This window comes from Manis javanica, chromosome 5 (assembly GCF_040802235.1).
Source record: "Manis javanica isolate MJ-LG chromosome 5, MJ_LKY, whole genome shotgun sequence".
Classification (NCBI taxonomy): domain Eukaryota; kingdom Metazoa; phylum Chordata; class Mammalia; order Pholidota; family Manidae; genus Manis; species Manis javanica.
Window position 1 is genome coordinate 163,291,385 of NC_133160.1, and position 24,228 is coordinate 163,315,612.

The 24,228-nt window shown below is 40.7% G+C and overlaps 1 long non-coding RNA gene across 1 annotated transcript in view; it reads left to right on the forward strand.

The window, feature by feature from the left end:
* The first annotated feature begins 1,673 nt into the window (after nucleotides 1-1,673).
* Nucleotides 1,674-24,228, forward strand: part of LOC140849659 (uncharacterized) — an 88,850-nt gene continuing 66,295 nt past the window's right edge. Inside the window, exons 1-2 of the long non-coding RNA XR_012131798.1 lie at nucleotides 1,674-1,983; nucleotides 12,282-12,391. This is a non-coding gene — a long non-coding RNA (uncharacterized lncRNA). The remainder of the gene's footprint in view (nucleotides 1,984-12,281; nucleotides 12,392-24,228) is intronic.

A 24,228-nucleotide genomic window follows, 5' to 3' on the forward strand; every position in this document is an offset into this window, starting at 1 on the left:
TATCACTGTGGTTCTTCTGGCTAGAACATTCTATTTCATTTATACATGTTTCCCATTTTACTTTCTATCAAAGTGCTGGTTCAGGTCACTTTCGCCATTGACAGGTCTTGTGACAAGCATCCTAACCACTCTAAACCTCTGTTTTCTCATCTAATAAAAGAATACCTATTAAATAAAGTCAATCAACACATCATTAAGAATAGGCGTGTAAGAGAAAGTAGAATATCAGGTACCTGTTAGATGCTTAAAGCTTTTAAAAGCAAGCTTATTAAATGTTGATATTTATATAAGCTTATAAAGCATTCAAGATTCATAGGTGATATGATTTGCCTGATGAATTAATCCTGGAGTTAGGTTCCTTAGAAGCCATAAACAAGCTATCAAGTAGTGAAAATTTCTGACAGATTTTGTCCATTTTTTTCCAGGTGTGTTTCTACCAGAATACCTTAAAATCCATTGTGAGGAAAATTTTGCCATTTTATCTGTCTGATGATAACTCTGTTGACCCCAGTTCTGTTCACACTTAGTTATGATTGAGATATAATATTCAATTATAAAGGCTAATGTTTCCCTCCCTATGTACCTAAGAAAACTGTCATGGTTCTGCATTTTGGAGTCCCTATTTGCAAAATCAACTGCTTTTATTCTCTTCTTTTAAATCTTTATAGTTCTTATTTTATTACTACAACAGTAATATGCGATCACTAAAAATAAAATTGAAATGTTGCTGAAGCACATGGCTTTTCCATCATACCACTTTTCCATCTCTTCTCATGGTTCTGCTTATTATTGTATTCATTTTATTTAATGAACATACTGATACATATGCATGTATTTTAACAAAAATGGGATCATACTAACATGTTATTCTGTAACTGAGTTATTTTTAAACTTTACACATCTTGATATCTTCTACATCAGTCTGCCTCCTCTCCGTCTCTCTCTGTGTCTCTTCATGTAACTGTCACATAGTGTTCTGCAGTGTGGTAACTCTAAACTTTATCTTCCTGGAGAAAGAGCAGCAGTGCATGAGTGCCTTCATTTGAGACTGCAGAGCCGAAGATGCAGTGGTTAGTTGGACCCAGTGAGGCGGAAGGACCTGGAGGCCTTGTGGCCAATGTTCCTTAGCAGCTGAAAGACACCTGGCACTCTTTTAATCCTATTTTAGCCATAAGAATCATAGATTTTAATTGGTGAGTTCTTGTGGTTTATATTTGAAGCTTCAATGCCATTGATTCAATCAACAAACATTTTAAAGTGTCTATTCTGAGACAGTCAGGGATGCTGAAATAAATTTGCTTTAACAGACGAAAACTGGTCAGTATTCCCAAGGGTAAAAACCAGTTGCGTTCTCCTGGACACAGTCCATTTATGTTTCTCTGGACGAGACTAATCTGCATTATTGTTTTTCTGTAATTTACAGGGTAAACTAGTAAAAGACAACAAAAGGCAGAGATAATCCATATGAGTACATTAAACTGGCCAGCAAGGATATTTTCCGCCTGTTTCAAAGTCTTTCACAGTTTTTCCTGAAGGAAGATCCTATTAATATATAACTGGAAAAATGTGGCAAAAAAGCGCTTAGACAATGGAGACAGAGGTAGTTAAGAAACAGCGGAGTGAATGTGTAAGCCGGGTTTTGGAGGAGGAAGGTCGGGCAGGCTGAGGAACCCTAGGAGGCCGTCTGATGAGCGGTGAGGCGGCACATACTGTGGGTCAGCGGAAGAGGAGCGCCTGCCAGGGGCTGCAGACCTCGTCAGTATGTCCTGGAGAGTTCACCACGGGTCACAGGTGTCTCCCTCGGCCTGCACTCCAGTCAGCCCGGGCCTCCCAGCCGCACCAGATGTGAGCCCGGGCACCTTCCTCTGTGTCCTCCGCGGGTGACCGGCTTCCCCGCGCTCGCCCCTGGCGCAGCGTGGCCGCGCTTCTCGCTTTCGGGCTGGATTCCTTTCTGAACTCAGCTTCCTTGACTGTGACCCTTGGGTAAGAAAACTGCCCTTTATCCCTGGCGATGCTGTCCTGACTGCAGGCTCCTACCCAGTCACTGGGCCATTTGAATGAGCCTGGACACAGACCATGTATTTCTCACCACATGGGCTCAGAAAATAGAGAAAAACTGCAGACGTCTGGAGATTCTCCAGATATCATGTTTGAAGAAGAGTCAATTTATTTGTTTCTGGTCCGACTCATGTTTTGAATCCAAATGTCAGCTGAGAAAGGCTGTCTTTGGGGATTTAAATGAAAAGCCTCGAATCCCTTTCTGTATACAGAGACGTCTTCATCCCTCTGGGTCTCTGAAGGGACTTCAAGGGTGGGGGTGGGATGGGCTACTTTAAGGCTTTTCCATTCATCTCTAAGTCTTCTAGTGCTTCTATGGTGGTTTGGTTTCAAAATTATCACAATGTTTGTCACAGTTTATCTTTTTCTGTTCCGTATTGAGCCACCTCTTTCCTTGATTTCCACCAAAAATTCTCCATCCGCACGAGACTCATATGACCAAACCTGACTTTACGGGTGGTCTGGCTGGATGGAGAGAGGGACCATAGGACACCAAGGCAGATCACTCGGACCCGAGTGCCATTGCCAAAATCCTTTCCTTAAGTGTTCCCTTAGTCACTCTTTCCTGTCGCTGGGCTGTTTTCTCTCTTTTCTTCCCACTTCTTCCCATTCCTTGTCTCCTCCTTAGGAGGGAAAAAAAAACACCAAAATTTTCTCCATCTGCTTCTACAAAGTTACCCAACTCATTCCCAGCTCCTTTTCCCTCCCCCAAGCTCAAATCCTGACCATCTCTCACATGACGAACACTCACGTATCCAGCACTGTTCTGAGTTGCAGATAATAAAAACAATTCCAGGTGAATTAAGCAGAAGAGCTTATTGAGAGAAAATTTAAAAGCTCAAGAATGGGGCTGGGGCTGCTTAGAGAGTCAGGCCCGGGAGAGGGGCAGGCAGACATAGGCCCAGACATTGGAGGGAGTGAAACCAAGCCGAACCACCGCGGGGTGGCGGGTGGTCCGGCTGGCGCCACGGCCACCATCACGGGTCTGCTGTGGCACCACTGCCGTGGTACGTGGGTCTCACCTCCCACGGGGACTCACATGTGTAAGAAGGCGTTTGAGATCCTGGAGAACCAAATAACATGACAGCTGGCCACCCCAACTCAGTAGCACACATTGGTAAGGGAAGAGCTGTCTGTTAGGCATCTCTCTGTCCATCTCTCCTACCACCGAGGCTCCGTAAGAGACCTTTCCCACTACTGATCGAAACTGTGTTCCTCTGCCTCCCTACTCCTCACTATCTGTCCCTTAGAAGGAAGAATTGGCTGTGATCAATTTTTTTTAAAGACTACTATCAGTTTTGGTTTCAAGCATTTTGTTGCCCATGACTATATTTTTACCTACTTCCATCTCCATGACAACCTGATGAAATAAGTGCTATTCTTATTTTACAGATGAAAAATCTAAGCCTTGGGAATGTTCTGTAGTTCCATCAAGGTTATACAGCTAGAAAACGGAGGAGACAGATTTCAAATTCATGACTGTCTGATTTCAAAAGCTGTGTTCTTGTATTAAGGCTTTTTTTATTGTTGTCAAAACTGCATGCACAGAGTTTAAGAATCAAATCACTCTTCTGTAGCTACCATGTTGTATCTAAATAAACTCCTTACATTATAATTTACTGGTCTGTTTTAATCACCCTCTCACTTCCACAGCTACTGGATTTAGGTATTTAACTCTCTTCCCAGCCCCCTCCCCAGTTGTTGTCATTTTCCCCCTAGTTACCATTACGATTCTATCATAATTTTGCTTAGAAACTAATATCGATATTCAATGGGTATTTTTGCAATGACTGTAAACTATTGACGGTCAGGCTATGGCGTATATTCTAGTGCTCTTGTAAATAGTATCTTCTCTCAGATTTAATTTCTGTTTATTGTTGGTAATTGAAACACAATTGATTTTGTTATATTGACCATCCAGCAATCTTGCTGTTTATTAATTCCACAACTTATGTGTAGTTCTCTTGGCTTTTCTACAGCCACAATCATATCTTTGAATTATGGCAGTTTTTCCCTTCTTTTCTAACAGTTATCCTCTTTTTTTTTCCCTTAAAGCAAATGTTATCGAGTTGTGATTTATAAACAAAAAAATTGAATGACTTTTAAGTCTATAATTCAATAAGCTTTGATATTATGACAAAAAAGATAAAGAACCTTTCCCTGTGCAACTTGCCTGTCAGTAGCATCCCATATCTTCAAATCTGAGTAACCAATGATCTTATTACATTTTTTCTTTTCTAGAATTTTCTACTCTGTCCCCCTTATCATTTATAATGTTGGTTATTTAACCTCTCTTTTTATCTTACTACTCTTGCCAAGGGTTTATCAGTTGTGTTAATCTCTTCAAATGATAAACTTTTAACATTGTTGATTCTGTTTTATGTTTGTTTTCTATTTCATTGATTTCTCATCTTTGCTATTTCCTTATTTGAACTTAATTTACTGTTTTTTAAAAGAAGTTCTTGATATTGATGCTTAGATCATTGATTTTTAGCCTGCTATTTTTTTCTAATAAACTATAAATTACCCTCTCAACACAACTTATCTACATTCTAGAAATGTTGATATATTGTATTTATTATCATTAACTTAAAAATATTTTAAAAACTGTGATTTCTTCTTTGACTTATGAGTTATTCAAAGGAATATTTATTTCCAAAGATAAGGTTCTTTTCTAATTATCATTTTGCTGTTAATTTCCAGCTTGTCTCTACTATGGTCAGAATATATTCTGTATGATTTCAATTTTTGAAAAATTTTTAGACTTGCTTTGTTTTAAAATATTGGTAAATACTCCACATGTACACATAACAGCATGTTTATTGTGCAGCTGTTGGATGCAGCATTCTAGGTAGGAAAATTAGGCCAATTTTGTCAAATCTTGTATATTTGTATTGCTTTTGTCTGTGTATTCTATTGATTACTGAGAGAGCTATATTAATATCCATCATTTTTACTGTGGTTTTACATATTTTTCTGTTTAACTCTGTTTACTGTTACTGCTTTAGATGCCTTGAGGCCATATTATTAGTTACAGGTTTATTTGTAAATATTACAACTTCCTGGTGAATTAAATCTTTTATTTCATAACATGGCTCTCTATCACTTCAGTAATGCTTCTTGCCTTAAAGTCTACTGGGTCCTACCATCTAGTTTCTCTTTAAATCCAATTATTGAGGTATAATTTCAGACAACAAAACTCACCCTTTGTAAGTATACAGTTTAATGAGCTTTGGCAAATGCATGCAGCTCTAGAAGCACTATAGTGATCAAGATAGAGAATATTTCCTTTATTCTATAATATTCCTTCTTGCCTCTTTGGGATCAATCTCCTCTAAATATTCCTTTTCTACTAAATATGCTGTTTTCTTTTAAAAATATTCCTCTAAATATACTGTTTTCTTTTTAAAAATTATTCTAATCTTCACTTCTTTTAGCATGTTATAATTTACATACTGTGCTATACATAACTATAACTCTTACACAAAACACACATAATTAATTTTACTAAAAAGTGTAATAGACTACTGACGTGTTCTTTTATTGGTTATGCTAAGCTTTACAATATATTTTTATGATTTATTAAAGTCCAGTATAAATTATTGTTTTGATCATGTCCCAGTCCATACAAGGACAATGGAACTCCTTAACTGGTTTTACCTGTTCCTGACATCTGCTACAGTAATTGGTTCTTCACATTTTCTCTGTAGCTCAAACCCCATAAGAAGTTTTATTTAATATAGTCAATATTCATTTGAATTTACACATGCTAATTATTTTTCCTTCTATATGTCTTTGAGCTTCTATCTGGGACAGTTTCCTTCTCTTTGGAATTTCTTTTCAGCTATTGGTGACAAATTCTCTCCATTTTTGTCTGTAAGAATCTGTATTTTATCTTTGCTTTTGAAAGATATTTTCCCTGGGCATAGGAGTTTGGGTTGGCAGCGATTTTCTGTATTGTTTTGAAGACATACTACTGTTTTTTTTGTTTTTTTGTTTTTTTGCTTCTGTTGTTTCTGGTGAGAGTCAGCTGAAGATAATGTATATTTTAAATCCTTTCTTTTTTTGATATTTTCTCTTGGTTGGTTTTCATCAATTTTATTATGATACTATGATTGGTATTTATAGTGTTTCTTGAATCTGTGATGAACCCCTTTCCATAGTTTTTCATAGTTGTATAGTTTTTCATGTATTTTTAGTCATCAGGTCTTCAAATATTGCTTCTGACCCATTTTTTTCCCCACCAGTGTTTTTAAATGGGTCTGACCCACATCTAATAGGGCAGCAGATGTTTACTTTGACTCAACTTGTTATCAAGTCTTTCTAAAGCATTACCTAGTTCTTTGGGAAAAAATCTTAGGGCTCCTATTTTCTATTTATTCGACATTATCTATTGTTGCTATAACTGCCACAAAGTTAGTGGCTTGAAACAACACACATTTATTCAGGTTAGAAGTCCAACACTGGTCTTACCGGGATAAAATTAAGGGGGGCTGTGTTACTTTCTGGAAGGTCTAGGAGAGGACCTCTCCTTGCAATCAACTTTCCTTGGCTCATGGTCTCCCATCCTCCATCTTTAAACCCAAGGAAGTCAGGTCAGTTCCTACTCACACCGCCACCTCTCTGGGTCTTTAACTTCCAACATCCTCTTGAATTTTTAAGGATCCCTGTGATTACATTGGGCCCACTGAGTAATCCAGGCTAATCTCCCTTTAGGTAGCTGATTAGCAACTTAATTCCATCTGCAACCTTTGTCTTTAACCTTTGTATCGTAATCTAGGTTTTCATAGGTTGTGGGGATTAGGATGTGGGCATTTTGCAGGAGCTGGTAATACACCTACTGCAGAACTCATACTTGTCTTTACCTCAATTTGTATTCCATTAAGCAAATTATATAATTGCGGGTGTAAATCAGGCTTGGGAACTGTTACAGGCTGAATGTACTCACCTAAAATTCCTATGTTGAAGCCTTAACCCCTGGTGTGGCTATATTTGGAGATGGGCTTCTAGGGAAGTCATTAAGGTTAAATGAGGTCAGAAGAGTGGGCTTGGATCCGATATGTAAGAAGAGAAATCAGAGAGCTCAGGTGCTCGCCAGCCCTGGTGCTCTCTCCATCTCGCTCTTTCCCCCTCTCTCTTAGTGGTCACAAAAAGCAAACTGTGTTTCAAAGATTCTTAAACTGCAAATCGTATAAGAAATAAATTGTACACAGCAACCAAGAATGTGCATGTGCATGTGTGCATGCATGTGCACATGCATTCCTGGAAAAGGTTTTCAGGTCGCAAAAAGTCACATGCACACCCAGCAAGAGGATGGCTGCCCACAAGCCAGGAGAAGATACCTCACCAGGAACCAAATTGTCAAGAACCTTGATCTTGGACTTCTAACTTTCAGAGCCATGAGAAAATTAATTTCTTTTGTTTAAGTCACTCAGCTCATGGTACTTGGTATGACACCCTGAGCTGAGACAGGAGCAAGCACCTTTAGCCCCTGATCAATGTAGTGCCGAATGACAGGCATGGGGAACCCTAGAGAGGAGCTTTATAGAGAGCAGAACATTCAGCATATCTGAGGATCGCCGGTTTCTTTTAGATAAGTGAAGACCACTAGGTAAGCCAGCTAGTTGGTGAAGAGCAGGTGGGATAAGAAAGCTTTGTGTGAATTTATTCTTTAATCTTCCATTGGACTTTCATTAAACTTATCTTAAATTAAGTATTCAAAGTCCAAAATACCCACATAGAATTTAAACTGTAAGCAAATGCATTAAAGCATGCATGTGGGTGTGCATGTCCATATTTCTGTGAGGGAGTCTATGGCTTTCATTGCATCTAATATGGTTTTTGACTCAGAAAAGATAAATCTTTACCCTAGCTTGCCCTTTGTTTTTGTTACTGGTTACAGCCCATTTCCATTATTAAATTGTATATACTCAAGACTGACATAGCAGAAACTGTGTCTGATAGATTTTTCTGCCAACCCATAATGATACCGGTACAGAGTTTGTGCTCAATAAATATTAACTTTTTTAAAATGGAACCATTGCATTTCTGAGTTGAACAGTTGCAGGTTTAATGATTTGACCAGATTGTTTCAGTTTCAGTCACTTTACTCCAAGAAAGCTAAGTAAGTTTATAATAGCATACTGTTCACATAGCCTCTTGCCAAATGGCAACACTTCAGCCTTTAAGAGCAAAAAGCTCTAATTCATTTTTTTAAAACTTGTTTTGGAATTTTTAAGAGGTGTTCCAGTGTTCTGTGGTCAGACTGTACTCATGTGTCCAATTGTAGTGCTGCATTATAACTCTGGAGCTGGCACCAAAGCATGGTTGAAAATGTCATCAGTGGTGAGGGACTTACTACTGAGAACTTTATGAACACAGTGAGGGTACCTAGGAGGAACTGAGGGTAAGAGTTGACTGATGATAAGCCTCCTCTGTCTAGAAATGTAAATAGTCTGGCCATTTGGATTCATTACATTTATGACTTCAGCCACAGAAATACTTTCCCGTTGCAACAATGGAATTTGCTTCTCCAGACTTCTCACTGGAGCTGATAAACACTGCCATGCAATGTGCTTGTAATTTCCACATGGTTGGGGGGCTTATTTCTTATGTGTGTGTTTCAGCAGTGCCGTCTTCACCAAGTCGTCAACTTGGTCTTGGAAGAGCCTAACATTTTTTCTTCTTCAGTACTGAGAATTCCAAGATTATCAACCAAGAATGACATGGAAATTTATCACATCCAGCTTCCTACCCATGGCAGGAATTCCTTGTACTGAAGTGTTTCAAAGATTCTTAAACTGCAAATCATATAAGAAATAAATTGTACACAGCAACCAAGAATGTGCGTGTGTATGTGTGCATGCGTGTGCACATGCATTCCTGGAAAAGGTTTTCAGGAAACAACAATATTTACCTTTACTGAATTTTATACCAAAAGATTCGATTTTATTCTGATTTCTTCTGATCATATATATAAAAAATATGAAATATATATGATACATGTCAGTGCTAGTTGGGAACCCATTAAACTATTTCGTGTCTCACTAATGTGTTACAATCTGCAGTTTAAACACCCAGGACTGAAGAATTCCTGGCAAATGTTTGTTCATCCAGTCTTCTGTTGAACAATTCCAGCACTGAGGGGTTTGATACTTTATGAGCTATATTCATACGTGTAATACCCTTTGAACATTTGGCCTCTAATAGTGCTGAATTTTGTCATGCACTGGTCTAGGCAGCCTGGGCCTTCCAAAAAAGTTTCCTCTAAGTCAGGCTTGAATCATATGATGTGGAGAACCCTGTGGCCAATAAGACTGGCACGATTCTCCAAAACAATAAGGGTGTTTCCTTGTTCTGTGTAACTTTATGGTCCCAAAGGGCTGCTACTCTCAGCTGAAACTCCATTTTCCTAATATGAAAAGCCCCTCAACTTAGGTGGTCAATCTGATTAAATAAATGTTAGGAATGTTGGTGACATGGACAAATATCTACTTACAATATTATTAATTTAGTTACATTATATGTATGTATGTATATATATACATTTATATATATAGCATTTTATAATATGAACAATATATAAAATGATATATTAGTTAAACATGGTTTTTCTACTGTCATATTTCATGAAACACCTTTGTTTGACTTTCCACATGCCTCCCTGATGACACTTTTTAGTTGTCTCTAGATCTACTTTGTGACACCCAAAGAAAGCCGTCCAAAGGACACCACCTCCATTCCCATCGAAGCTGTTTGGGATTCAAAGCTGTTTGGATCCATGGTGCTATCACCGGAAGTTTTATTCCAAGCAATCAATCCCGATTTGCGCAGTTTTTAAGATTCTTCATGTGTAATATTTACATGATAAGCACTTACAAAATTGCCCTTTATAACCTTGTTGAGATATATTATTCACATACCACATAACTCATCCATTCAAAATACACAATTAAGTGGTTTCTGTATATTCACAGAATTGTGAAACCATGGCCATGACCAATTTTAGCATATTTTCCTGACCCCAAAAGGAAAACTTGCTGCCATCAACAGTCACTCCACAATTCTTCCCAACATCTCAGCTCTAGGCAAGCACTGATCTACTTTCTATGGACTTACCTGTTCTTGCCATTTCATCTAAGTGTGACTATGCGACAGTTTTCTCTGTGATTTAGCTTCTTTCACTTATGTTTGCAAGTTTCATCCATGGTATAGCATGTATCAGAATTTCATATCTTTTTATTTAATTTTGCTTATTAAGTCATCTTTAGTAAGTTTAAAATGATAACCTGTGTTTCCATCTGGAAAATCATGCCACCTCCCCAGAATGAATGGCTCAATCTGTGTCACATTCCTTTCCTCCCTTTAAAACTTCAATGCTTTCAGGTGGCTTCCATCACTTTGAAAAGCAGCATTAATTGAGTATATTCAGGCTAATGTACCTTGGTGAATAGTTCTGCTTCTTCCAAATAAAGTAATGAGAAGGATCCTGTAATTATGAGATGCCTTGTAAGCCCCTGAAAAAATAGGGCTTCCTTTGTTCTGTGGAATAGATTTTGGGGAAAATCCCTGTATCTTTAGGTATATGTAATAGAGTGGAAATAAAAGGGTTGTATGATCTTGAAGTCAGTAAGGAGACAGAAAGTATTATTTCTTGAGATTTCACCAAAAGCCAGGTACTGTGCTTGGAACTCTCTATTTTATCTGTTTTAATCTTCACAACATCCTATGAAGCAGGAAGTATTTTCTTCATTTTATAAATAAGGAAACACAGTGTTCCATTTGAGAAACCAGCAGGAGAGTCTCCAGTTTGTCTTGACCTTGTCCTGCACCATTATCTTTAATCTCTTTTGATCAGCCTCACTTCACAGGATTATGCATCCATTCACCATGAAGGCCCATCAAGAGTTCCATGCCTCCAAACATTGTGCCCTCTGACATTCAAGTGCCCTGTGGCACAGACAGTGAAGCTCGCTATGTGTCCAGTGTGCTCTGCTGTATTTCCCAGTCTTCCTTGTAGTTAGAACAGAGCTTTAGTATTTGTTTTGTCCAAATGGTCATGAATGAAAGCATCACTTCCAGTTAGAAGCTGCAGAGGACGGTATAAGCTTCCAAATTCTCCTTTCTTGCCGAGAGGACCCTGTTACGCTGACAGTCATAACGTGCTGCTGAGTCCATAAGATTGGAACCTGAGAGCCTCTGGGGAACAGAATCTCTCCCACCAAGCTGGACAGGCAGCATGAGCAAGAAATAAATGTGTGTATACGTGTGAAGTCATGAATTTTGTGGTTAATTTGATACCAAAGCATCACCTACCCTATTTTGACACATAGTAGATTTCATTTCTTTTTAATTCAACCAACTTTTATTGAGAACCTACTGTGTGGCCTAATAATACTGAAGACTTCGTAAGTGTTAGGATCTTGGAATGAAGAATACCCAATAGGTAGCCTCCATTACCATTACCCCAGCTGAGCTCTGAACTAATTGAGAAAAAAATGACAGGAGAGCCATTAGACAGGGGCCAATATATAATATATCACTTTTTAAAAAAAAACTGATGAAACTGGTATTACAAAGTCAGGAAAGGAGGATTCATATAACACCCCCCCCAGGAATAGAAAGACTGACAGCTCCAGTTACAGGGGCATTTTTGGAACAGAGAATCAAATGCTCATGCAGATAGCTTGCTCTAACGTGAAACCAAAGAAGATGGAGCTGAACTGCGTGTGCTCAATTTGCATTCTTGTAAACTTCCATTAGAAGAATTATTCCATTTTCCCTGGTGAAGCGATGGTAGAAGTGCTATACTACCAGTTCCCTCCATAGGAAAGGAAACATCAAGAATGATGAAGAGTGTTTCTTCTCAACAATAGTGTTCCTTTGAACACTCAGTCCAACGCCTGGTACATAGTAAGCTCTCAGTCAATGTTAAATGTTCTTGCTGACACAGATGCCACATGCTGGAACTACGTGGCTAAGAGATGCACACCCTACTGTTGAGATGCCCCCATCCTGGTGAGGGAAACAGACAGTGCTATGAACTGAATGTCTGTGCCCCCCAGCCCCACCCACCCATACAGAAGCCCTAATTCCCAATGTGATGGTATTTGGAGATGGGGCCTTTGGCATATAGTTGGGCCATGAGGGTGGAAGTCCCATGATGGGATTAGTGTCCTTATAAGAAGAGATTCTCAAGAGTTTGCTTTTTTTCTCTCTTTTAGCCTTGTGAGGATGAAGCAAGATCATGGCTGATGGAAAACCCTCAGGAGAGCTGTCACCAGACTCCGGATCTGCCGGCACCTTGATTCTGGACTTCCCGGACTCCAGAATGGTGAGAAATAAAAGTTTGCCGTTAAAGCCCGAGGTCTACAGTATCTGTTAGGGCAGCCTGAAATGACCAAGACAGACACATAAAGGGACACCGCAATACAAGTGAACGATAGGCACTCTCCAGCTGACCACGGTGCTGTGCAAGCAACAAGGAAGGCCTTCGGGTCTGACCGGGTGACTAAATAATGCCTGAGCTGTGTCTTTAAGACTTAGTAGGAGATTGACAAAGAAGGAGAGAAACCGTATCCTATGAAAAGGGAAACACATGAGAAAAATGTGAGTGGTCATATGGGATAGGTTGGTTATTAGGGGCCAGAAGGTCTGAATATATTGAGAGATGAGGCTTTGAGAGTAAAGCAGGCGCCAAATTTTGAAGACCTTTGATGGATTTTAAATAAGGGCGCGACATGGCTAAATTTCTCTTTTGGCATACTAAAGAATATATATCCAAATAGAGATGATATTTAGTAGGAGTTTATGTATATAGATCAAGAAGAGAAGTTAAAGGTCAGAAGTTAAATCTTGAGATGAAATTTGGAATTCAAAGTTGTGTAGATGGATTTAAGGCTATTGGGTTACATGAGATCATTTAGGGTGAGTAAAGGTTGAGAAGGGAAGGGGGCTCTGGAAATGCCCTGGAACATGTCAAGCCATAGGGAAATAAAACTGTAAAGGGACAGCTAGTTACGTGGTTGGAAGGCCTGGAGGCTGGGAACACCAGAAGAAGCTGATATTACACGACAAGGGAGGGTCTACTCCACTGAATGCAGCTGTGAAGTCAAGTGCCACAAGGAGAGAAGAACAATGGCCAGTGAAGTCAGCAATGCAGAGGTCACTGCAGGCTTTGACAACAACAGTCTCAGTGATGGTGGGGAAGGAAGCCTGGTTAGAATGCACTGAAAGGAAAACGCACTGAGCAGGGACAAGAGGAGACAGCAGCTGAAGACAGCTCTTTGGGGAAGTTTGGCTGTTAGGAGGAGCAGATAAATGGGCAATGGGTAGAAGAAGATATACAGTCTAAGAAGGTGATTTTAGCTTTACATTTGGTAGATATTTGGGATATTTTTTGTGCTGTTGGAATGTTCCATAATAGCTCTCCATAGATATTTGCTGAGTGAGTGAATTAGAATAAAGTTTTAAAAAGAAAATGAAGAGCAACTCCCCCCACCCCCAAACTGCTTAGGATGAAATAGCAGAGGGGAAAAACCCACTAAAGCCCATTTGATTTCTCTGTCTCACATTTACCCTCTTCACATAATGGCCCCCAAACATGATTACAGGTTCCTAAGGCTTTGACACCGAAGTAGGGAAAAATGCTGGGGAAAAAAATAATGTACCTAAGAACAGGGGAGAATAACAACACAGAAGGGGATGATGATGATAGTAATGACACTGGTAACTCACATTTATTGAGCGCTTACTGAATGCCGAGTTGTAGTGTCAGCGCTTGACATGCCTAATTTCCCCTGCTTCTCAAAACAAGGTTTATGGGGTGACTATCACCATGATTCCTCTTTATAGGTGAGATTACTGAGGCTCAGGTGTAGGAAACAACTTGCTCAAGAGGGGTCAAGCCCCAATTTACCTGATTCCAGATCCTCTCACTCCAACTTTGTGGGAGATATGTTATTAGAAGGAACTGACCACAGAGGACCTCCCTAAAATTATTCATTTTTCACAAACCTGATTCCACAAGGTGAGTAAGTAGAGCCTTGAAATGTGGCTTGGACAAATTAACTTCCATCTTCTCAGGCCAGCAACCTCCTTTTTTTTAAAAATAATAGAAGAACATATAGCATTTGGCATTACTCTTCTTGACAGTGGGAGATTACATGCTGGACTTGACTGAGTTTCTGTCAAGGAGAATTTATTACAATTTTGAAGATGGTTCTTAAAAGAGATGGCTGTTTTGCGTTTTTTATATGGGTCCTAAAAATATGTCAGGTTTGATCTTCTACAAAATCGTCTTGTATAAACATCTTGCTTCTCTTCCTCTTCTCCTCTCAGCTTCCCCGACCTGTGCACGAAATGGCTGTTGCCAAACCTCCTCCCAGACAGCCTGGCTGCCAATGGCCTTGACCCACATTTTGTAGAGTTTCTGTTTTTTTCTCTGCAAAACTGAATCCCTACTGTCCTTAAAGCACAATGTCAAATCCTCCCCTCCATGGATCCTTGTCAAACACACCCGGCTGGAGGTTCCCACACAGCTATGAAGCTGCAGTGACCCGTCCACCAGTCACCCTGGGGAAATGAAACTCAGGATGCACAGATCATGACAATAGAATAAAAAAAAACAAGAAGTCCTATTTGTTGAGTAGTTACTGTTTATTATGAGCTGGCAAATGGGCTAAGTGTTTTGCATATGTTGCCGGTGACTTTGAAATAACACCTCATTTAGTATTATGCCAAAATTAGGACAGTTGGAGTCCCACGGACGTGATTTATGGGAGGGAGTCTTTCTCAGGACTTCCCCGGCCATCTCTGGGAGGTCCAGGGTGACTTTTATGCTCAGGGCTATGAGCTGGAGTTCTCCCAGCCCAGGTTCCTATTGTGCTGCCATACAAGCTCCCTTTGCTTCTAATGGCTGATGGGATGGCCATTCTCCTGGGAACATTCTCCTGCTAATGTTATTACTCTGTATCATTTTGGCCTCAAAGGAGGTTAGCATCTCTCTTCTTTTTGCTGCTCCGTTTGAAGCATGGACAGACCATATGTAATACCCAAGAAACAGCTGGGATCGGGCTGTGGGACAGGATTGCACTGATGGTTCAGAGATAATGGACAGACTGTGCACGGCAGGTTACAACTGGTAACTCTTCCCAGCTGGCTCACTCTCATCCTAGGGTCTCTTCTCAGACCTCCCAGACTACCCTTCTTCCCTCTGGTGATGTGTCCACCACATACCTTTCCCTTCAGCTAACTTCCCAGGGCCACTGACACTCCAGGCATCTTCACACATCAGCTCTAGGCCAAACTGGTTCGCACTTCATCTGAGACTTATGACTGGCCCTTGTTTCTCTTCTCAGCACCAGAGTCTTCCCAGGATTACTGACAGTGAGGACCTCAGTTCCCTAGAAGGGACTATCCCCAGGTGCATAGTCTGGCCCAATGGCCCAAAAGACTCCACGAGTCTGACATCAGCACATCACTGAAAGGCACACTTCTTCAGTGGGAAATAATGCCATAGTGTTGGGATGAAAGGACAGTCCCTTTGCTCTCAATTCTTGTTTCTACATGGAGAGACCTCCACTGGAGTAAAGCTCCTGGCCTCTTACCCCACTCCCTCTCCGTGGATGGAACAGTGACTTATCTGGTTGGTGTGCTCAGAGGAAGAGTTCAGTCTGCCTCTCTCTGTCTCTCTGTCACTGCTTATTTGAAGAAGTGAACATTTAGAAACAAGTCTTGATAAGAAGAACCCTGACAGAGTCAGCCCAGCCATTGCCTGTGAGGTAGCAATTTTGTCGAATTTGTGGGTGAAGTGATAACACTAAAGTTTACATTTTTCATCTAACACTAAAGATTATATTTTCATTTCTACTTATTTGATTCTTAATATTTGCTCCCAATTGGTATCCAGCCTCAGAGGGGATTAATGGTATGTGGCTTTCAGCTTCTTAAACCTAAACATGGGTGGGAGAACACCCAGGAACCCAATGTTGGTGCCACCTCAGTTCAATTCCTGTTCAGTCTTCCGGGGCCCAGTTGCAGCCATGGTCATGTACATTATGTCAGTCCACTTTTACAGGTGTGGAGAAGGGCTCAGTATAGTCCTGGGCTCAGAAAATACTGTTCTCAATTTGAGAAGGCCATTGATGATACTTCTATAGCATTTAAACAAAGTAAGTTGTCTCCATCTTACAGCATGGGCCAAGGCTATGTCATGGTGACTTCCCTTTCCCACACCCGGGGTCATCTCTGCCCTCTGCCTAGAACTTTTTCAAGGCTCATCATCTTCTACATCAGGGGTCATCAAGACCTGAGTTATAGTCTCTGCAGCAATCACTCAATTCTGCCATTGTTATGCAACAACATTCATGATTAATATATAAATGAATGGATGTAGCTCTGTTCCAATAAAACTTTATTCACAAAACAAGCAGCAAGTCAGATTTGGCCCCCAGCTGTAGTATGCTAATCCCTGCTCTACATTACTAGACCGGAGCGTGTGGGCTCCACGGTCAAGGCCCCCTTAAGCCCCTCCCTACCTCTGTAGCTCCATATACTGTCACTGCTCACGTTTTGCTTTCCCTGCCCCTCTATTTAGAATCCAGAGATACCCAACTTATTGTAATAACTCCATCTCCCATTCCTACCCCCATGTACACATACACGTATGCACACACCCATTCACATGCACACCCATACACATTTTATTCTCCCTGTTTCCTCTGCCAATAAAGACTTCCTACCCTCTTCATCTGACCAAATTCTATTGACTCTTCCGGACTCAGTTCTAAGACGGCTCCTTCCTCTGGAAACCTCTGAGCCACCCATGGCTGGGTTGAAGACCTCTCTTCTTTGTTTCCATATATTTAAGGAACTGATGAGATATTTTCCATTTCTGAGTCTGTCTTGTCTGGCTACCTAGGGAGCTCTTGGGGCTGGGGAATCACTCTTATGACCCTGGGGCATGGCACAGAATCTCTCATGGATCAGCTGCTGAATTTGTGCAGAATTGAACTGGTGAAGCCAGAGTGATTAAAAAAAAATGGGGCAGATTATTCTGCCCAAGTTATAAATAATAAAGTCAGGAGTGGACTGAACTATAAGGTTTATAAACACATGGATGGGTAAGTATAGAAAAGGCCATGGTTGAAGACCATAATATGGCATGGGAATATTTGCCTCCTAAATACTAGGATCTGAGGATTACATCATCAGGTTTGGCATTTTTTATTTTGAGTCTGAGTTCAAAGGTAAAAGCCACAGCTTTCATATTCTAGAATTCAAAGACAGTTGGCAGGGCAAGATTAAAGCAAATGAAATAATCAGAGAACCGTGAAAAACTCATATAAAATTCTGGGTTATATGGAATAGAGTAAGTTCAGAAAAGAGGATGATCAACAGAAGCTAGAATAGTTTAAATTTGAAAGCCTCCAGGGGGTGGTACTGGGGGAAAATACCAAAAATATCATGAAATTTTTGTACTTAGGAATTTTTAAAATGTGTCTTATCATACATTCCCCAAAATTACACATATCATAATTGCACAGTTCAATGAACTTGCATAAACTGAACACAACTCTCTGATTAATCCTCAGATTAAGAAACAGAACATTGCCAACATCTCAAAAACCCCCTTAGATTCCCTTCTAGTTGCTACCTACCTCCAAGGAGAACCACCACCATGACCTCTAATTGCAGAGGGTAGTTTTGCCAATTTGTGAACTTTAAGTAAATGTAATAATACAATATGTATTATTTTGTGTCTTATTTCTTTTGCTTAACATTGTACTTTGAAATTCATCCAAGTTGTTAGGTTTAGCAGTAGTTTGTTCATTCTTATTTCTGTTTAGAATTCCATTGTATAAATGCACCACATTTATTTATTCATTCTTCAGTGGATAGAAATTTGGGTGGTTTCCAGTTTTCAGCTACTTAGGAATAGTGTTACTTTCTTGCACAAGTTTTTTGAGAGACAAATATATGCATTCCTGTTGAGTATATATGTAAGGAAATGAATTACTAGGTCATAAATTATATTTGTGTTCAGCTTTCATAGATAATGCTGAACCATTTTACAAAATATCTGTACTACTTTTTATACTCCCATCTGCAGTGTATGGAACACTAATTGTTCCATATCATCTTCAGCTCTTGGCCTCACCAGTCTCTTTAGTGTTAGTTATTCTGGAGTGTGTGTAGGAGTATCTTTTTCTGGCTTTAATTTGTATTTATTTGATGACTAAAATAATTGAGTACCTTTCCACATATTTATTGACTTTTTGAATATCCATTTTAATTAAAATATTTTGTCCTTTTCTGATGGGTTGTCTACCCTTTTGCTCATTGACATATTTAGAGTTTTTTATATATGTTGGGTATATGTCCTTTGTCAGATATATGCATTGTAATCTTTCTTGCCTCTCCATTCTTTCAGTAGTGTTCTTAATGAACAAAATAAACTCCCATAATACCTAATTCTTCTTTAGACCTTTGGATCCTTGCTACTTCCTACTTCACAAATTCATTGAATAAGAAGAGAAAGATTTCCATTAGATGTATAGAGAGGTTGAGAACTGTAATAGAAGGAAACTTGGAGATTACTTGACTCATTTCCCTTGGTTTTCCTTTTGGGAAGCTACAGGTCAGAGAGGAGGGGGCACTTACTCTGAGTCACAGGCTTAGTCGGCAACAGACTCAGAATCAGGACCCGGGACTCTTGCCTCCTAGTCCGGTGTTCTTGAGCAAGCGCATTCCTCTTGTTAACTTGGAATGGTGGGAACGAACTGGATGTCTGTAGTAAGTGATAGAACAGTTGTTAAACCCATATGCCACATCAGTGAGAGTTTCATTAGCCCTAGAGCCAGAAGACTAAAGGAGCAGACTGTTCCTATTATATATCCACCCCTAGTTATTCAATCACAAATGTCCACCCAAAGACTTGTGCATGAATGCCCTTGGCATCTTTATTTGTAATAACCAAAAACTTGAAACAATCCAAATGTCTACCGACAGGTGAATGTATACACAGCTTTTATATCTGTACAGTAGAAAAGAACTCAGCAATAAAAAGGAGCAAACTATCAATTTATACAAACACAGAAATGGATCTCAAAATAATTGTACTGAAGGAAAGAAGCCAGACCAAAATGAGTACATGCTGTCTAATACCATTTATATGAAATTCTAGAAAATACAATCCAGTCAATAGTGTCAGAAAACAAGTCTGGTTGCTTAGGAAAGGGACAAGGAAACTTGTGGAGGTGACTGATGGGTTCACTATTTGTTGTGGTGTTTTTTGGGTGTATACATATATCAAGAGTCATCAAATTGCATGCCAAACATACCTCAATAAACCTATAGAAAAATGATAAGACCATGTCAAAGGGGCACAAAAGCTAGCTTGAAGAGACGCCCACTGTCCAAATCCGGGACAATGTGCTCATCACAATAACTAAACACGATTATAACTCATTGGCATAAAATAAAGAAGCAATGATTCTATACTCATGATATGGTGCATAAATTTGATAGATGGATGGATGAATGGACAAGAAAAACTTTTTTTTGTAGAATGTTGTCTAATAAATAGAGAAGGAAGATGGAGTTAGAAAATCACTGTATTGCCATCAATAGTTCTGTAGCATCTTCCTATGTTGACAGATAGTAACTGCATGAGTGGGGTGAGGATTTAATAATGTGCATAACTGTTGAACCACCGTGTTTTATACTTAAAACAAATACAATGTTGTATAACAACTATACTTGAATTAAAAAATAAAAAAAGAATAAAATTTTAAAAAAAGAGCAGACTCTTCTGGACCCAGCTCTCTCTACCCCAGGAGCAGGAGCAGAAATACATTTAAGAAACTCTTGATGTGCATTGCTGAACCCCTCTAGGCTGTGCACAGCCTGATAGCTACATCTCCATTCTAAAAATAGGGAGGAGTTGTTTATGTTGGCTAAAGCTTGGGACAATAAAGAGAGATGGTGGGTTTAACTCTACCACAGTTTACTCTAAAAAGTAATTATGCTCTAGCAGAAACCCTGATTACCCAAAGTGGTTGGGAAATTTTAAGTAAAAATAACAATTCATCTCAAGGAGCTGATGAAATCACTTGTCAAGGCCACATCCCTCACTGGCCAGGGCTGAGAGCACCTGCTGAGTCAGCACTCTGTCCTTGGGAAGGGACAGACGAACAATCTGGCCATTGCTGTAGGGAAAATGGTGCAGAAACCGAAGGCCCAGGGGTCTCCCTCAAGTGAGGATGTTAGCAGTGTTCCCCACTGTCTGCATGCTCTTCCCCTTATCCGCTGGTGACACATTGAACCCTCTTTCACCAATCAGATCAAGTATTTAAAAAACCTGATCTGATCAGGATTGCACTCCTACTTCTAACCAGCATTATGTATTTGCATATATACAGGAAGCCAGGGGATGCACCCAAAGGTGTATCTCTGGATGGGGTGGTGCTATGGAAAATTGTTATTTTCAACCTGAATTTTCCAATACCTCTATTAGGTTGAACCATATGAACATTTTCTGGCTTTGTAAGTCCAAACTGACCCAATACTGGCAATTGCAAGTGGTTTGACCTTGTATAAAAAGCAAGTTTTACTGTGGAATTTTGAAAATGACAAAAGGCTTTTTAAATACTATTCCTATGTTAGAATAAAAATAGTGCTAATACCTACCACTTACTAAGTTTTTTTCTTGCTAAGACCCTTGACTGCACACCCAAGAAACTATGTAATCCTTATATGACAATGTTGTCAGGTAGGGACTATGATTAGCCCTATTTTATAGATGAAAAACAGGCTCAGAGACTTCAAACTCCAGTGAATCAATCACTCCATTAGTAAGGGCAGAGTTGTGAGTCAGAGCTCAAAGCCCTTGCTCTTAACCATTACTCCATCCAGTGTAAACCTGTATCCTTGATTTCAACTGAGACTCTACGTAACTCCCAATGGCAGGTACCCAAAAAGGATTTGTTCAGCAAATACAATTGTTAGGGATCAATAAACAAAGGGAGAGAAATAAAGGGACACACTTCCCTGTCCTTAGCTTCCCAAGTATGTTCCCTGGCTCAGAACTAACCCATGGATGAGAGTCTCTTAGACACCCCCCTTCCCACCTTTGTCCACATTGCCTTCTCCCAAGGACCACAGCAGCTCTCAATGGAATCAAAACAGGGTGTGTGTTAACCACTGGGCCAGCAGACGGAGAACCAGCAGTAGCCTCTTCCAAGGTTGAAAACAAACCTCTTCTAGAAGACTGAAATCTCTGCTGCTGCCTAGTCTTTTATTTTTTTTGGTAACATTCCCCAGGATTGTGTACTGTTTCTGGAGAAGGTGTCTTACTTCAATTAAGGTCAGCTCTTGGAATTTCTAAGCACTCACTGTGGGCCAGCATCAGTACCAGATACTCTACATATAACCAGTATTGAAAATTCTATGTAGCTGACTTCAGAGACTAAATGTTTTACCCATGGAGCTGCAGTTCATGAGTTTCAGAGGGGCTGCGAATCTCTGCAAAACTGTCCCTAATTTGCATGTGTGTCTGTGTGTGTGCCTATGTGTCTGTGTATATACAGGCTTATATATTTTTATTTTTTCCTGAGGACAGGGGCATTAGCTTTCATTAGAGTCTCAAAGAGGTGAAAATGCAGTAAGATTTAGGGACCTCCTCAGGGAGAGAGGGTTAAGAAAAAGCTGGCTGACATGGGAGAGATGTGAAACCATTCATTGTTCGCAAGCCTCTGGTGTTACAATTGAATGGGGTGGGATTCAGGCAAGTGTGTAACAGTCAAGAACATGGGTCAATGCAGGATGAATTACAAACTCTTAAATCTGCGTTATCTAAGCTATTCTGAAATAGAACGAAACATACTGTACTGATGAGATTGTGCAACCAGTTCTGTAATCAGAGGAGGGCTCCTATAACACAGGGAGGGTTTTGGGGGGAAGGACAGACAAGACAATGTATGCATTTGTTTCAGAAACAGAGCACAGCAGGGAAGCAGGGAGAAAGTTCAAGGTTATTCAACGAGCATAATCCTTCCACTTGATAGTACTTCACAGTTTACAAATCTCCTTCATATAAGTCCACACTGAAGGCCTTCAAAACAATTATGTGAGGTTGTAGCAAGATAGCCTTCTATCTGCTTTTGATCTATGAAGAAACTGAAGCACAGAGAGATTAAGTTATCTACCCAAGGTCACAAAGCAGGCAAGTAGCCACAGTCTTCTGACAGTTTAACTGAATAGATTTTTCACTCTACCAATATGGAATATTTCAGTAAGAAAAGTGTTTACTGCCAAGTTGTCCCTAATTTGTGACCAAAGAAAAGTAACCAACAGACATTATGCTGGTGTCATACTCAAGCTTTCAAATGTCATCAGTTTGAGGGGCATAGCTTGGTGATTAAGAGCTTGGGCTCTGGACTCAGATGCCTGGCCAATCCCAGAGTTAGCCTGGGAGACGATGCCAGTACCCGGAGGTACCCACTGCAAAGCCGTTAGTGTCCCCAGAGTGACTCTCACACAGGGAGGGGAAGAGATTGTGAATAAACACTCCAGGCTGCCTGCCCCTTGGTGAGACGATTCTGAGGTGAACTGCACACGTGTTCTCCGGAGGTCCCGGCAGGGCTGAGCCTTCCATGGCCCGCAGTGGTGGTCCTGTCCACACTCTCAGTGCCTGTCTTCCCTTCCCTGCCTCTCCTCCCCAGGTGCTCTCCCTCTCTGTGCTTCCTGTGATGGCTTCTGAGATCCTCCAAGGAGAACCAAATGCCAAGACAAGTTCAAATGTGCAAGAAACTTACTGGCAGAAATGCCTGTGTACGCAAAAAAGGGGGCAGCAGGAGTGGGCAGGGAGGGCCCTCATACAGAGACACAGATGTGCCCCTGGGAAGGAGAGGAGCCGGGCCGCAGGAGGGCCGGCTAGGAAGGGTCAGGCTGCAGTGCAGTTTAAGACAGTTCCGACCAGGCAGTCTTCGAGCCAAGGGCACTTGGGGGAGGAATCCCGTGTCACGTAGTCACGTAAGAAAGGCCTGTATAGGATCCCACTGTGTTCTGGTGCCATCCCACACATGTCCTCCCCATTGACGTAGAGGTGGGTTCAGAAGGGCAGAGCTCAAGGCACCAGTCACCTGCGTGTCCCTAACAGGAGATCTGAGGGACTGTTTTCATACGTATCTTTATCTGTAGGTCTGATCCTGGAGACTCCAAACTAAGATTTAACTCAATAATTCATTGATATGTAAGTGAATGAAAATAGCATTTAGGGGTCAATACCCATAGAAAGTGAGTGACTCCTGGGCAAGGCCCATTCCAGTAGCTGTGAGCTTGGTTTCCTTAGGAGATTCTGAACCATATTTTTCCAAAGAGCTCAGGTCCTCACTGTATCACGTGCCAGTCTTGAGGAAAAAAAACCAAGACCGAGACTAGAACAGAGCAGGAAATGGAGATGCAGAGGTCATTCACAGGAACAGGAAAGTGGGCCCTGCTCCCAGCTCTGCCACTGACCAGCCACGTGACCTTGGCAAGTCAGCTCCCAGCTCCTGTGAGTGGGTGCAGTACCGGGGGCGGGCACAGACTGAGCCTTGCTCTGCCTCCGGTTGTCAGGAAGACTAAGTGGGAGTCTGCAGAAAGCATTTCATAAGCGCTGCTGTAAGAAATTGGATTTCATTTCAAGACCACAGATCAAGCACATAAAAATGCTTCCCTCTTCTTCCAAAAAAACCCTAGAAATGATACAACTAAACATTTTGAAAGATACCTCATACTTTGAATATGCCTAATAAGTTATTCTCCAACTTAAGAAATCAGAGTTCTGTGGTTATTATGTGCCCTATTGTCTGAACACACTTTTTGTGGTGCCCTCAAAGCACTTTGGGCCTAAGACTTAAGTCTCAGAGAAGCAGCTGCTCAGTAAAGTGGAAGTTGGGATCTTTTTTTTTGAATGTCATGAGCAGAAGAGGCAAGGGGAAGAGGAGCCACTGGGAAGAACGTAGGGCCTGAGCAGCCCAGTCTCGCCCTCAGCTGCCGGCTGCAAGCCGGCTGCAAGGCCGAGCCCAGGGAATAAGGCGAGCTGACCAGCTGGGCAGGCAGTCAGCTGTAACTCAGACAATGCATTGAGCGACTGTGTGGGCCCAGGTCACACAGGCTGCCGTCTGC